This window comes from Dipodomys merriami, unplaced genomic scaffold, assembly GCF_024711535.1.
Source record: "Dipodomys merriami isolate MVZ:Mamm:240054 unplaced genomic scaffold, mDipMer1.0.p SCAF_13, whole genome shotgun sequence".
Classification (NCBI taxonomy): Eukaryota; Metazoa; Chordata; class Mammalia; order Rodentia; family Heteromyidae; genus Dipodomys; species Dipodomys merriami.
This window is the reverse complement of record NW_027202604.1, coordinates 37,883,842-37,898,018: the sequence shown is the minus strand read 5'-3', so window position 1 is coordinate 37,898,018 and position 14,177 is coordinate 37,883,842. Positions and strand designations below refer to the sequence as shown.

Here is a 14,177-nt window from a genome sequence, read left to right as displayed (position 1 = left end):
ATAAATGGATGGGTAGGTAGATAAATGGATGGGTAGGTAGATGAATGGATGGGTAGATAAATGGATGGGTAGGTAGATGAATGGATGGGTAGATAAATGGATGGGTAGGTAGATAAATGGATGGGTAGGTAGACAAATGAATGGGTAGATAAATGGATGGGTAGATGGCTCAACAGATGATTGGGTGGATGATGGGTGGATAGATGATGGATGGATGATGGATGGATGATGGACGGATGGATGGATGCATGGGCAGATGGCTAGGTGAGTGAGGGATGGATGGTGGATATGGATGGATGATGGGTAGATGGACAGGTGGATGAGTGGGTGGATGGATAGATAGAGTTCTGACCGCGTGGCATAGAGCATGCAGTTGGCTTCTGAAGGGGCTCACTGGGCTAAGGCATGTGATCTATGATTACCCCTCGCCAAAACCCGAGAAATAGCCATTCTCTGTGTCCCGGGTGGAGGCTCCGGGAGGTCACACCACTTGCCCAGGAAAGCCACTCTGCCTGTCGAGAGCATACCCTGTGAGCATCCCACTGGACCTCCTCTGCCACACGTGGGGGACCCTTACCCTGTCCCCCACCAAAGATGAGCTTAGGTCGATGCAGAAGACAGCGCTGGCAGGGTCAGCGCTGAAAGGGAGGGAGGAGGGAGAAGAGAAGGGAGGGAGGGAGAAGAGAAGGAAGCAGGGGAAAGAGGGAGGGAAGGGGAAAAGAAGGAGGGAGAGAAAGGACAGAGAGGCGGGGAGAGGAGAAGGGAGGGAAGGACGAGGGAGCGAGGGAAGGAGGGAGGGACGAAGGGGGGAAGGGAGGCAGATGTTCCTGCTTCTCCTCCATCTCTATCTCCACAGATGCTGGCCTAGGCCAGAGCCAGTGTCCAGGGGACGCTGTTCCCTGCTGCCCTAACCCCGGCCGCCTCCCTGTGACTCAACCCGGCCACCTCTCCCTTTGCAGATTTCACCTGGCCACCTGGTCCCCGGCCAGACATGGGCCACGCTTTCCAAACCCAGCCGCCACTCATGACCAGACGACGTGGAGGGTGAGTTGGAGGTGGGCTGTGGTGGGCAGAGGCAGTGAGGACAGAGGCGCCGTGTGGGTGAGGGGTGGCCAATGGCCGGTCAGTCGAGAGGAGCACCCTCCCTCTGCCAGCCTGTCTGCAGCCTGCCGGGCCAGGCCCCCAGCCTCCAGCCTCCTGAGTGGCTGGGATGACAAGCATGAGCCACAGCACGCAGCCTCGCTCTGAGCTTCTGACCGAGCAGGTATGGCCAGCTGGCCTTTCCTGCTCCTGCCCACGTGCGGGGCCGCAGCCGCTGCAGACCAGGGGCAAAGAGGGCTGTGGGCCCTCGGAGATCAGCCAGGCCGCTTGGCCTCCTGAACTTCCGTCTCTCCTCCAAGCACTTTGGGATGAACCAGATGGTTCTCAAACACATTACATAATTGTTCACCTATGTGTCTAACGCCATCTCTGAACTATTAAGCGATGGACAAGGCAGAACGGAAACACGGGCACCCAACACGCAGCGTGGGCAGCGCTGGCGGGAAGGGAGCAGCCGTGCCAGGCCGTGCGTGGAGTGGGCAGGTCGCCCGCGGCCATGGTGGATGCGATGTGTGGGGTTTTCACTGTGGGGTTTGGCCTGTTTGGAGATCTGACCTAAAAGGGGTGCTAAGACACAGGAAGGAAGTGGGGGCGGGGATGAGCAGAGCCAAGGCTGGCAGAGGCGTGGCCAACAGCCCAGTCCACTGGACCCCCATGCAGCGCCTGGCCTTCCCCACGGGCTGTGTCCAGATCCACCCACAGGGACCCCCGAGTTCTCTCAGGGCAGCTGCTGCAGGTTGGGCCGGACCCCACAGCCACCTCAGCCCGAGCCGGCCATCTGGCAGTCACCCAAGGGCTTGGCTGTTTCCTTGCCTCCTTTCTCCTGGGCCCCCTAGGAAGCGTGGGGTCACTAGCTTCCGAGACCTCTGCTCGTGTCCATGCTGTGTGGCCCAGGGGAATGAGTTTGACCTCTCTGAGCACTCTGGTGACTGGCAGGGACTTGGTGGGCCTGGTTTTATCTCTGTGGCACACATCAGGGTCTGGGACTTGTGGCGGGAGGGAAGGAAGCGCGGGAGAGCTGGAAGTCAGGATGCACTTGGCAGTTGTAGAGAATTGAAGAGCAGAGACAGGCGGTGGTGAGATGATCCTCTCAGGGCCCGGGGAAAGAGGCGTGGCTGTGTGAAGGTGCCTGGCTCTGTACTATGTACCCCCACACACACACTGGTACCAATCACCCCTCAGAGGCCACCAGCACCAGGGGGCTCCTCCTAGACAGGCATCATTTAACAAGAGAGCGTTCGTCCCCTGTAATCCTAGCTACTCAGGAGGTAGAGAGCAAAAGAACCATGGTTTCAGGCCAGCCTGGCGAAACGCGAGGCCCCCAGCTCCACACAAAAGCTGGGTGTCGTTGCTACACGCTATAGTCACATCTAGGCAAGAAGCCTGAACAGGAGGATCAAGGTCCAAGCCGGCCTGAGCTAAACTTAAGGGGAAAAAATAACTTTAAAAATCAAAAACAAGGTGTGTGGCTCCCGTGACAGAGCATCTGCCTGGCAAGCGGAAGGCCCTGATTTCAAACCCCAGTACCACAGAGAGGAAAAACACAAGTAGAGGGCTGAGCAGGGGAGGAGCGGCCTGAGCGTCTAAATCCTGTTGGCTGCGTAGACGTCTCTCTTTGTCCGGTCAGAGCTGTGCTTAGCTGAGGGTCAGCTCACGTCGAGGGCGCGTCCGCCCGCAAGGCCCTCACCTCTGAAATGCTTCAAAGGCAGTGGGCGCCGGGGAGGGGCTGGCAGGCGGCTGGGCTGGCTCGCGTGGAAAGTGCTCCTTCCTTACTCAGGGGATGGTGGAGGAAGGACACATTGCTCTGCTGGGAACAATGCTCGCTTTCTTCCTGTTCCTGATAATCCGGAGAGCCACTGGGCAATTACAAGGGAACAAGCGAGGAGTGGCGGGGGCCAAGAGGAGGGCCGGTTAGGAGCCCCTGCCACCTGCGTTCCTCTCAGTCCAGGGAGACTTCCTGGAGGAGGCCAGTCCTGGCCACTCCTCTAGGTCCCCTCCCCTCCCGGGGCCTGACCTCTGCCAAGTGTCCCCAGCCGCGTGGCTCCTTTCCTCAGAAGCCGGCTTGGGCCGGGCCGCCTGGCTGGTCCGTACAGGGAGTCCTCGGAACAAAAGAACTTCCAGGTAAGGAGGCTCGAAGCCAGGCTGCGGCCGATAGGATCAAGGGCCTCACGCTCAGCTGAACAGCGGCCCAGCAGGAAGCTGAGAGCCACGGCTGCCGCCCACGGTGCTGCTGGCAGAGACCACGGGGCACGGCAGAGGCCGGTCCCCGGCCCCCGATGCCCAGCCACGCTTCCCCGCCCTCCCCGGCCCGGCCTCTCCCTGCCTAGCTGGTCCCGAGGCCAGAAAGGGAGGCAGACCTCCTGGCGGTCGGGCTGGACACGGGAGCCGGGTGCGGCGCTGCCCGCGCTGCCGACTGCCGAAGCAGCTGCCGCCGCCCAGGGCCAGGAGAGCAGAGTGGGGCACACTTGGAACTCAGAGGAGACACTACAGGAATCGCCACGTCTCTCACCCAGGTATGACAGATGGGGTTGTGGATGGCTGGCAGCCCAGGCCTAGCCACCAAGCATTAGGAGACAGACTCACTGGCCAGGAGAGAAGATGGAGGGGTGGGGGCAGACAGGTTGGGCAAGGCCCACTCCCATCTCTTCCTCTGGCTCTGAGGGTGAGCCAGCATCGCCCTGTACCCCGAGTACCCCTTAGATCGTCAGCCCTGTAAGTTGGGGGTGGCATGTGGTCTCAGGACCCGGGGCTCCGCTCTGAGCCCTGAGGCTACCCGTCCGGAGTACAGAGGCAGGGAGGTCTGCGCCGCTAGGCTTCAGGGATGGAGACCCCTCGGGGACCCTCAAGGCCCCGGCTCCTTCGCAGGTCCAATTATAAGGATCTGGCCCACGGTAGGAGCTCCAGCCCCCGCCTGGACCTGAGGGTTTTATAGGAGAACGCAGAGTTGACAGGTCCCATCTCCTGGGGACCTGATATGTGAGGGCTGGCGTCTTACCTCCCGCTTAAATTGGGAGATTCAGGGGTGCGAGAGGAGGAAGGGAAGGGGGAGGAAGGGCTGGAGTATGCGTTACAAAAGAAGAGGCTGTGCGCCGTCCTAACAATGCGGGCGTGACATGTCACCGGTCCCTTGTCTGCTGCGACTGGGCGCTGACTAGACCGCAGGAGCTCTGGTGAGAACTTCATCTCACTCCACCCGGCCTGATAAGGAGGGGGGTCTGGATTTCAGCACGGGGGGCGGGGCAGGACTTGTTCACCTGCCACACGAAAGCAGCAATGCAGGGGCTGGGAGGTGGCGGGCACCCAGGGGTGCACACCCAAGGGTGTGGCGGGGGGGGCCACAGCAGGCCGGAGTCCACAACCTGTGTTAAACGTGAGATGCACGAGTCTCAAATCACCCTTGGTGATGTCATCCTGCGTGGCCACCCGCAGGTCAAACGCGCCCAGCGCGCAGAGCGCGGCTCCCGAGTGCGGAGATTTCCTTTTAAAAGTTCATGAAACTCAGCGCGGAGGGGCGCGGTCCTAAGGGCCGGGGTGGCGGCCGGTCATCGGGGTTCCCTGGAGGGCGCCCTGGACCCGCAAATGGACATGTGGTAAAAGGGGGATTCGAGGCAGCGCATTGATTGGTTAATCGTGGGAAACGGGGCGGCAGCTGCTCCTGTGTTGTGTTGTTGTGTGTGCTGGTCCTGGATTGAACTCAGGGCCTGAGCCCTCTCCCTGAGATTTCACGCTCAAGGCTAGTAGCGCTCTACCACTTGAACCATGCCTCCACTTCTGGCTTTCTAGGGGTTACTTGGAGATAAAGAGTCTCATGGACTTTCCTAAGGAGAGGAGTCTGTAGGCGTGAGCCACCGGCTCCCAGCAACTTTGATTTTGGGGTTTTCTTTGTTGCTGTTGTTTCAAGTACACCCAAGAGCTGGAGCTGCCGGTTTGTGTCCTCCAGTGCCTTTGCTTTCAGAGAGGGAAACTGAGGCCCAGAAAGGGGAAGGCTTGCTCGGGGCCCCGCAGTAGGCTGGGGTCAGAGCAGGATGAGCGGGAGAGGGCTGGGGGTCGCGGGTGCCCTGCGGCGGTCCGTAGCCCTCGGAGCTCTCCAGACACAGTGTCTGCACCCTGACCCTCCCGCGCCCAGCGTGGGGTCTCGTGTCGGGTGGGCGGGTAAAGGGAGCAGCGAGCGGCGATGCTGGGGGAGGGGCCATGGCAGCCAGGCCAGAGCTGACCCTGCCACGGAATCCAGGAGACTTTGGCCTGGTCCCCCACCTCTCCGTGGGTCACCAGTGCCTGTGCCTGCCACGGTGGCAGGGGGCAGGGAGGGCGGAACGGAGATGTGGCTGAGAGCACGTGTAGACCCGCCATGCCTAGAACATTCCAGAATTTCCCCGGTCAGGTTTCACACCAGAGGCGCGGCCCTCTGCGGTGAGGTGAGGCAGGTCCAGGATGGCCCCCTCCCGAAGTGGGACGGACTGGAGGGACAGCCTGGTCACCTGGGGCCACCCGTGGCCGCCCAACTCCGAGCCGGGCCCCTCCACCCCCAGCCCCACCGGGGATGGGCACCGCGTACGGTTCAGAGAAACCAGAAATCTGGATTCTGAGGCCGAACCCTTTATAGTTTTTAAACATTGGCATTTAATCCCATTTTATTTTAAGCTCTGAGCAAAACAAACAAATTTATTTTAAGCCGACTGCTCTCACCAGCGGCTTGTTTGCAGCTTTGACTCCAGTCTGGCCTTGCCGGTGTGTGCACTTTCGTTTACGTATTACTTATTCCTGCCTCTTAGAGAGGCCTCAAGAGAAATGCTTGCAGCCAGATACCAGTGGCTCACACCTGTAATCCCAGCTACTCAAGAGGCTGAGATCTGAGGATCACAAATTCAAAGCCAGCCCAGGCAGGAAAGCCTGTGAGATTCTTGTTTCCAGTTAACCACCAAAGAGCTGAACCTTGAGCAAGAGAGCTCAGGGACAGCGCCTTGGCCCTGAGTTCAAGCCCCAGGATGGGAAGAAAGGAGAGGAGAGGAGAGGAGAGGAGAGGAGAGGAGAGGAGAGGGGAAAGGGAAAGGGAAAGGGAAAGGGAAAGGGAAGGAAAGGGAAGGACTGCTCTTTGTTTCTACTTAACCTGCCTGCACCTCTGTTTTCCCACATGCACAGAGGGTGTCAGGAGACACCTCGCGCAGCTCAGGGCAGTGATCTCCAGTGTCTTTTTCCCGGATCGTTTCTGAAATGCATCCTCTCCTCTGCTTTGACGCCCTCTGGGTAAGGGCGAGTAAGAAGCAGCTCGCAGCAGGAGGACGGAGAGACGGAGGGACACGGCAGACAGGGCAGTGACAGGGTGACAGGGTCCAGGAGAAGGCATCGTGGCAACTCGGAGTAGCTAGATAAACCCCAGGTCTTCTGCCTTGGAGCTGTGTGACCTTGAACCTAGGACATACACTCCCTGAGCCATCTGCAGTGACCGGAGGTCACCTTTTTCTCTGAGTGACTCAGGGCACCAAGAGGGCTGCAGGTGTCTCTGAGGGAGCCGTCGCGTTCCGGCACCAGCGTCCACCTTTGCCGTTTCTATAGTGATTGTGTGCGGCTCAGACATGAGCACACACAGACGTCACTCCACGGAAAGATCGGCAGCCGATGGCCAGTGCCCGAGAACGGTGGAGGGTCACAAGGCTGGGGCCGCTCTGGTCCTGGGGCCTGGCTCTTCTTGCCCAAGAGAGACTGGCCTCCAGGCTGCTTCTCTGAGTCTCCAGGGGAAGGCAAGGTCCCCGGGAGGTAGGATTTGTATGGACCCGTGCAGAGCTTTCCAGAAAGCCCACTGAGGCCAGTCCTGCTTGGGTCTGGGGGTCCCACACTCTGGGGTACCTGCCTGGGTCCTACCTGCTGTCCCAGCTCTCCGGCGATGACGGGGACTGAGCAAGGAACCAAGGTTGATTGGTTCTCACGAGTCTGGAGGCTGGGAGATCCCCGTGGCGGGCGACCACTTCCCGCAAGGGCCTCGTGCTTCGCCAGCTGGGGTGGGAGGCCGCAGGGCAGGGGGCACAGAGGAGGAGGCCCGGGCCGGAGGCCAGCCTCGCTCTGACAACCCGCCCTGGCCACCATCATCAGTCCAGTCCTGCCCACGCGAGAGCTCACTCCCAGGAGAAAGGTGTCGGCCGGTCCCTTCCTGGGGCCCCACCCCACACCCCAAACCCTCACCTCGGCTCCCAGCTCAGGGACTCAGCCATAGCTAGACCACGAAGCCCGAAGCCTCTGAAGCCCTCAGGCAAGGGTCACGGGACTGCCCACCTACCCCATCTCCACGGCAGACCCAGTTCTGTGGGCATTCTGCTGGGAACTGGGGACAGAGTCTGCGCAGGCGTGGCCGGGAGTGGCTGCTGTCAGCCGTGGGGGCGTGGGGGCATCCTGGGCCCCGCCAGTACCTCCACTTCGTCCTCTGGACCGTGCTGGTCCAGCACAGTGCCGAGTGGACACTGCCTTCCCTCTGCTCCATCCCAGCCTCGCTCCCCTCCCCTCCCCCCCCCATCACCTGGAGCTAGCGCCCCTCCCTGCCTGCCTGCTCCAGCTCCGGCTCTGGTGCCGGGGCCTCTCCCTCCGGGCCCCTGAGCTAATTACACATTTCCCTAAGTCGCTGTAAGAAAACGCTAATTAAATCAGGGTCGGCCATCCATTTTCTGGTTAAGGACGGGCAGCCTGACACCTGTCTGCATCCCAGCATCCCGAAGCGAGGCTGGGGATCTCCTCTAAGACCCAGCGCTGGTTTATCTTGCAGGAGTAGACATTGTCCCACTTCTGCACGTGTCAGGGGTCACTATGCAGGGTAAAGTCGGGGCACAGCCAAGGAAAGGGGGTAACAGGGTCGAATGGGATGTCCCCGCTTCTTTGTTTCTTTGCAATGCTGAGGTTCGACCCCAGGGCCTTCTGCACACCAGGAAGCTCACTTCTCCTGAGCAACAGTCCCGGCCCTTTTGTGTTTTTTGTTTTTGAGACAGATCCTCACTGTCTTTGCCTGGCCTGACCAAGAAATCAAGATCCCCCTGCCTCTGCCTCCGGGGAAGCTAGGATTCTAGGCCTGCCCGACCACACCCTGCGGGATGTTCCCACATTCTCCGGGCAGGGTGTAGGCCAACTCCAGCCCTTGCTCTCAGTGCCCTGGCAGAGAGGTCTTGTCTTTCCGAGCAGCTGCTGACGGAGCACGGAGCAGGTGCTGAGCCCACGTTCCCAGGATGACCTTGTACTGGAGCCGAGCTGCACTCTGAGCAAGGCCCGGGCAGCACGAGAGCGCTCCCTGGCCCGGCCTAGCTGTGGCTCTCTCCCCTGAGAGCTCCCAGAGAGCACTGGAGGTCGGCGCTGCTCCCTGAGCCCACCCGGACACTTGATCACAGCCAGGGAGGTTAAAAGACCCCAAAGGCCAAGAATACACGGGGTCAGATCCGCCGTGTCGCTGAGGACCTGCTGGGCATGCCCAGCTCAGCACAGGGCCCCCCAGGGGACGGGTTCCACCCATCTGGTCTGCATCTCCGTGAGCTGTGTGGCCTGGGGTACATTGCACAAACTTTCTGCGCCATCTCTGGGAAACAGGAGTGTGAGCCACACGACTTGCTCGCTGGGCTTCCTGTGGGAATGAAATGAGCTCACAGTGGCTCAGAGCAGGACTCCTGCCTTCCAGGGCTGTGATTTCAAAGGAAATCCAGGTTTGGGGCGGGGGGAGGGGGGCTGATGGCTCCCCTTTGTCAGGTGAGATCGGGGAGGGATCCACTTGCTCGTGGTCACCCAGAAACCTCTGGTGCCCTCCTGTGCCCAGGGAGGAGGGTCTGACAGAGCCCACGGTGAGGCCGGACTGCAGCCAGAACATGGAGAAGAAAAGGAGGTTGTCGGCCAGGTCTGGCAGGGCATGCCTATAATCCCAGCGCTCGGGAGCCTGAGGCAGGAGGATCACAAGTTCTAGTCTTGGGCTTTGAAGCCCAAAAACTGGAAAAGAAAAGACAGAATGGAAAGGAAAGAAAGGCAACTTCCTCAGCAGGGCATCCCTCAGAGGCGCAGGTGGCTATAAATACGGGAGGCGGGGGGCTTTCTAACTAGGCCAGGAATGTGTGTTAGTCATTGAGGTCAGGACACCGCAGCGCAGCGCGGGGCGGGGCGGGGAAGGTGTGCGGGAGCCGCTCTCCCCGCTCAGAGGACGCCGGGGCTGGGGCGGGAGGACAGGGCGCCTCGTCCAGTGGGACCCCCGGCCTCACCGCCAGCCCCCCCCACCGTGGCCACCCGGGGAAGCCCTGCCTGGACTCTGAGATGTCCCCCAAGATCCCCCCTGGGGCCAAGGTCATGGCTGCCAGAGCCGAGTGCAGGCGGGAGCGGCCATCCTGGGCGGACAGGCCCTGCCCGGTTTGTAAATAAGCTGTTGCTTATTTAAAGGTGCTAGGGGAAAGAGACCAAGGGAACGGCGGCACTGTGGAGGGATGGGTGAAGATGATGGTTGGTCAGTAGTCCAAGAGAGGTAGGCTTTGGGACCCCCGAGCTGCAAAACCCACCAGTGCCCAAGGCCTTGATTTAAAAAAAAAATGGGGCCACAGCCGGTCACCTGGTTCACATCCCTCACCCCAACACTCAGGAGGTTCACAGCCAGCCCAGGCAGGAAAGTTCATGAGCTTCTTGGCTCCAGTTAAGCAGCAAAACGCCAGAAGTGGAGCTGTGACTCAAGTGGAAAAGCACTGGCCTTGAACACAAAGGCTCAAGGGCAGCGCCCAGGCCCTGAGTTCAAGCCCCAGGATGGGCACAAAGAGAGAACAAGTGAGAGAAAGAGACAGACAGATGTGAGAGAGATGAGAGAGAGAATGAAAGAATGAAGGAACAGAGGAAGGAAGGAGGGAGGGGAGAAAGGAAGGAACAGAGGAAGGAAGGAAGGAAGAAGGAAGGAAGGAAGGAAGGAGGGAGGGAGGGAGGGAGGGAAAGAAGGAAGGAAGGAAGGAAGGAAGGAAGGAAGGAAGGAAGGAAGGAAGGAAGGAAGGAAGGAAGGAAGGAAGGAAGGAAGGAAGGAAGATGATGCCACATTTCACAGAACCTAGGATCTGGGCTTCAAATCCTTTGAGGGACCAACGACCCCAAAGCCAGGACTTAGGACCTGTCGGGGAGGGGTCCTGCCCGTCCCTCTCCGCCTGGGCCTGGACTGCCTCCCCCCGCCATGGATGGCCACATCGAACCAGGACCACTGCCCGCGGGCTGCCCCGAGCCACGCCCACCCAATGCCGTGTAGGACAGGATTGGGGTTTTGCGGCACCTGCACGAGCATGTACCCCTGATTCACACACCCCTCTTGACTGAGCGCCCACGGCCCGGGGCAGAGCCAAGCAGACCCTACCCCCTGCCCACGATGCCCAGCGCGGCGCCCACCCAGCACCGCCCGGGGTGCAGCCTGGGGGAGTGACAGGAGACTGTGGCACGGATTAGGGTTGCTCTGCCTCTCATTTCGCATATGGAGACACGGAGGCCTCCCCCGCCCCCACCTTGTGGCACCCTGGGGCCAGGAACCAGAACACCCTTCCCTGATGCCCGGGAGGCCGGCAGCCCCCTCCGGAGGCCCGGCCTGGGGCGGCAGGTGGAGCTGCTCTGTCCTCCAGCGCCCCAGGCAGGTGCCGGGCAGCTGGAGCCGCCGTGACCTTTGTCATGAGTTATTTTTAGCTGAGCAGGGCCGGCCGTAGCTCACACACCTGTGGCATTTTTGAAGCACATCTGAACGTGACAGATGTACACGCGCATCGCCCTCACAGGGGCACCGTGGCCCTCGCACGGCACCTTGCGCTGGGCTCGCTGAGCACACTGGGGTCTCCCAGGGAGACGGGGTGCACGGTGCCACGGAGCAGCGTCGGGGGGGCCCTCCTTACCGCCCCCGCTTTGCAGATGAGGACACCGGAAAGGAGCGGGGCTGAGGGCGCCGGCGCCTGGCACATGGGGCAGGGGAGGGACTTGTGGGTAATCTTGAAGTCGATTGGCTGCAGGGAGGGAAATCACTTCCCACTCCACTCTGGGATGGTGGCTCGGGGAGGGGAAATGACTCAGCCAGGGTCATCTGAGGCCTGTGTGTGTATGTGTGTGTGTGTGTGTGTGTGTGTGTGTGTGTGTGTGTGTGACAGGTGGAGCCTTCCAGGGTGCCAGCCGCTAAACACCCCATCAGGTCCCGGGGAGCCGGGGAGGGGAGATGGTTACCGCCCAAGAGGGACGGGGTCCTGAGAGACCCCCACAGGAGGGAAAAGAACAAAATGCCACCCTGCCCTCATCCCCGGCAGACACCCCCGCCCCCCCACAGTCCCCTCCTCCTCCTCTCCTCTGCAGCCCAGTGTCCTGCTGAGCCCCACGGGCAGGGGCCCTCCCACTAGGCATGCAGTAGGTGCCCAATTCATGCTGAAAGCTGAGATCGTGCTGCCTTGAGATCCCTCTCTTCTCAAAGCCAAGGACTAGACTCACCGTGACTTTATAAAGCGGTGTCTGCTTTGGCGGAAAGGAGCCAAGAAGCAAGCTAGACTTCTGTGAGCATCCCCTTCTAGATCCTTCCCCCCTGCAGACCACGATACCCAGCTCTGGGCCTCGGCCTGTCCGCCCTTCTCTGCCCCCACCCCCGTCCCTGTGGCCACTTGGGCGGCCCAGCCTTCCCCAGATGTAGGGCACAGACTGCGGTGTGGGTGAGGGACAGTTTGGGGAACCACCAGCTGTGTTCTGACCCCTGCTGGGCAGCCTGGGGCAGGTCACCTGACCTCTCTGTGCCTCTCACAGACATGGGGCTGAGAGTCGAGGCTGTGGGGGGATTTTCTGAGAACTAGCAGCTACCATGGTGGCGCCCCTCCCCCCAGGCCCTGGACCGGAGTCCTCACTCCAGCTGTTCTGTTCTCCCAACACCTTCTCCCTCTATCTCCCTCCCTTCTGCCCGGAGGCCTGGCCCTGTTGTGGGCAGGTGGCCTAATGGTTACTGCCGGGTGGCCGGGCAGCCGAGAGGAAGGCTCTCAATCCCCATCCAACTGAGTCTCTAAAACCAGAGATGTGTCCCCTGCCTGCTCCCGCCTATCCTTACCATCTTTCCATTCCTTTCCGGCCTCAGGGCCTTTGCAGAAGCCACATGCAACCCAGGGACACTTGGAGCACCCCCCCCCCAGCTTTGCCACCCTCTGTGGGCACCAGGTTCTCTGCTTGAGGTATCACGGCCTCTCCCGCTCACACCCTTGGGGCTCATGACTCTAGACCCTCTGGTGGAGCGGCCCCGGCTCCCCCGCCCTCTCCCGTGGTCCCCGCAGCTGGCACCGCGTGTGCGCGTGGAAGCGGAGCCTCACTGAGCTGACTGGGCGGGGGGACGCGTGAGTCACTGTCCGTGCGACACGGGGCAAGGGCGAGACCAGAGAGGCTGAGGGCTGGCCCCGAGTCACACCGCCCACCACGAATGGGCTCCCTGCACATGTGTGCACACGTACGTGCGCAGGTACGCGTGTGCCTGGGCATGCCCATGCACTGCCAGCACTCACGAGACTCCCGTCCCCAGCCCTCCTCCCCCGGCCTCCCCAGGGGCCCTCCCTTCCTGCTCCGCCTGCACAACCCCCTCTGGGAGGAATAACAGAGCAGTCACAGCCCCGGCTGCCTCCCTGTGTGACTCGGGGTGGCCGCTGACCCTCTCTGAGCTGCTCTGGGGCAGTAAGGCCCACACCTGCCGTAGGTGCTCAGCCAACGATGCGTTCCTTTCCTCCTGATGTTTTATGCTTGTTCCCATGCTCCTCCTCTGAGGAGTGCACCGGGAGTTGAACTCACGCATACCCGAATGCTAGCGCCCCAGCACAGCGCTTGCGGTGGCTCACACCTGTAGTCCTGGCTACTGGGGAGGCTGGGAGCTGAGGACCGTGCTGCCAGGCCAGCCTGGGTGGAAAAGTCCCCATGAGACTCTTACCTCCAATCAAACACGCAAAAACCAGAAGTGGAGCCGTGGCTCAAAGAGCGCTCGCCTTGAGCCAAAAAGAGCTCAGGGGCAGTGCCCAGGCCCTGAGTTCAAGCCCATGACCAAAAAAAAGAAAAAGAAAAGAAAGAGGAAGGAAGGGAGGAAGAGACCGAGGGAGGGAGGAGAGGAGGGAGTAATGGCAGCAGGCCGGACTGTCAGGAGCTGAGCATGAGCCTCCAGGACAGAGCTGCCCTGGGCACTCGGGTCTCATGCCCAGCGTCCAGCCTGGCCCCCAGTGGACCCGCCACGCCCCCACTCTGGATGGGGAACTTGAGGGAGGCCGGTGTGCAGGGGTCCCCATTACAGACGAGCTCCAGAAACCCGAGCTCCTGCACCAGGGCCACAGGGTCAGAGAGAATTCCCCAAGCACACAAACCCACACGCTCAAACCTGCTTGTGGTCCGCGGCTGGCGCTCTGGATGCTCTGAGCTTATTACCTGCTGACGAGACCCAGTTTCCTGCCCCCCGAGTGCCTTCCTGCTGGTCACGTGCGGGCAGAGCGGTTGGCACAAACTGTTCCCGGGGAGGGGAAACCAGGGAAGGCTTCATGGAGGCCAGGCTGCTGCCGTGGACTCTTGAAGGATGAATAGGAGTTCCCCAGGCAGAGGGGTGGCCAGAGCGCGTGGGTCAAAGATGCAGAGCAGCTGGGCACCGGGGGCTCACGCCTGTAATCCCAGCTACTCTGAACCTGAGACCTGGGGATCAAGAGTCAATGCTAGCCCAGGCAGGAGAGTCTGTGAGACACTAACCTCCAATTAAAAAACTTAAAAAAAAGAAAAAGCCAAACGTGGAGCTGTGGCTCAAGTGGTAGAGCGCTAGTTAGCCTTGAAAATATATCTCAGAGAAAAGGGCACTGGTGGCTCACGCCTGCCATCCTAGCTACTCAGGAGGCTGAGATCAGAGGATCATGGTTCAAAGCCAACCCAGGCAGGAAAGGCCATGAAACTCTGATCTCCAGTGAACCACCAGAAAACTGGAAGTGGCGCTGTGGCTCAAGTGGTAGAGCACTAGCCCTGAGCTGAAGAGCTGAGGGTCAGCGCCCAGGCCCAGAGTTCACAACTAAAAAATACATATGTGTGTATGTATATTCATGTATGTATGTGCATATATACATATATATATATACACG

The 14,177-nt window shown here is 60.6% G+C and overlaps 1 protein-coding gene across 12 annotated transcripts in view; it reads left to right on the top strand.

The window, feature by feature from the left end:
* The window catches only part of LOC138824809 (plasma membrane calcium-transporting ATPase 2), a 142,997-nt gene that overhangs the window by 29,421 nt on the left and 99,399 nt on the right, over positions 1-14,177 (top strand). For 10 of the 12 annotated variants that reach the window (XM_070019113.1, XM_070019112.1, XM_070019117.1 and 7 more), the window contains exon 2: positions 960-1,044. The exons of the other annotated variants lie outside the window; for them this stretch is intronic. The gene's annotated coding sequence lies outside the window, so the exon portion shown is untranslated. The remainder of the gene's footprint in view (positions 1-959; positions 1,045-14,177) is intronic. 12 annotated transcript variants of the gene reach the window in all.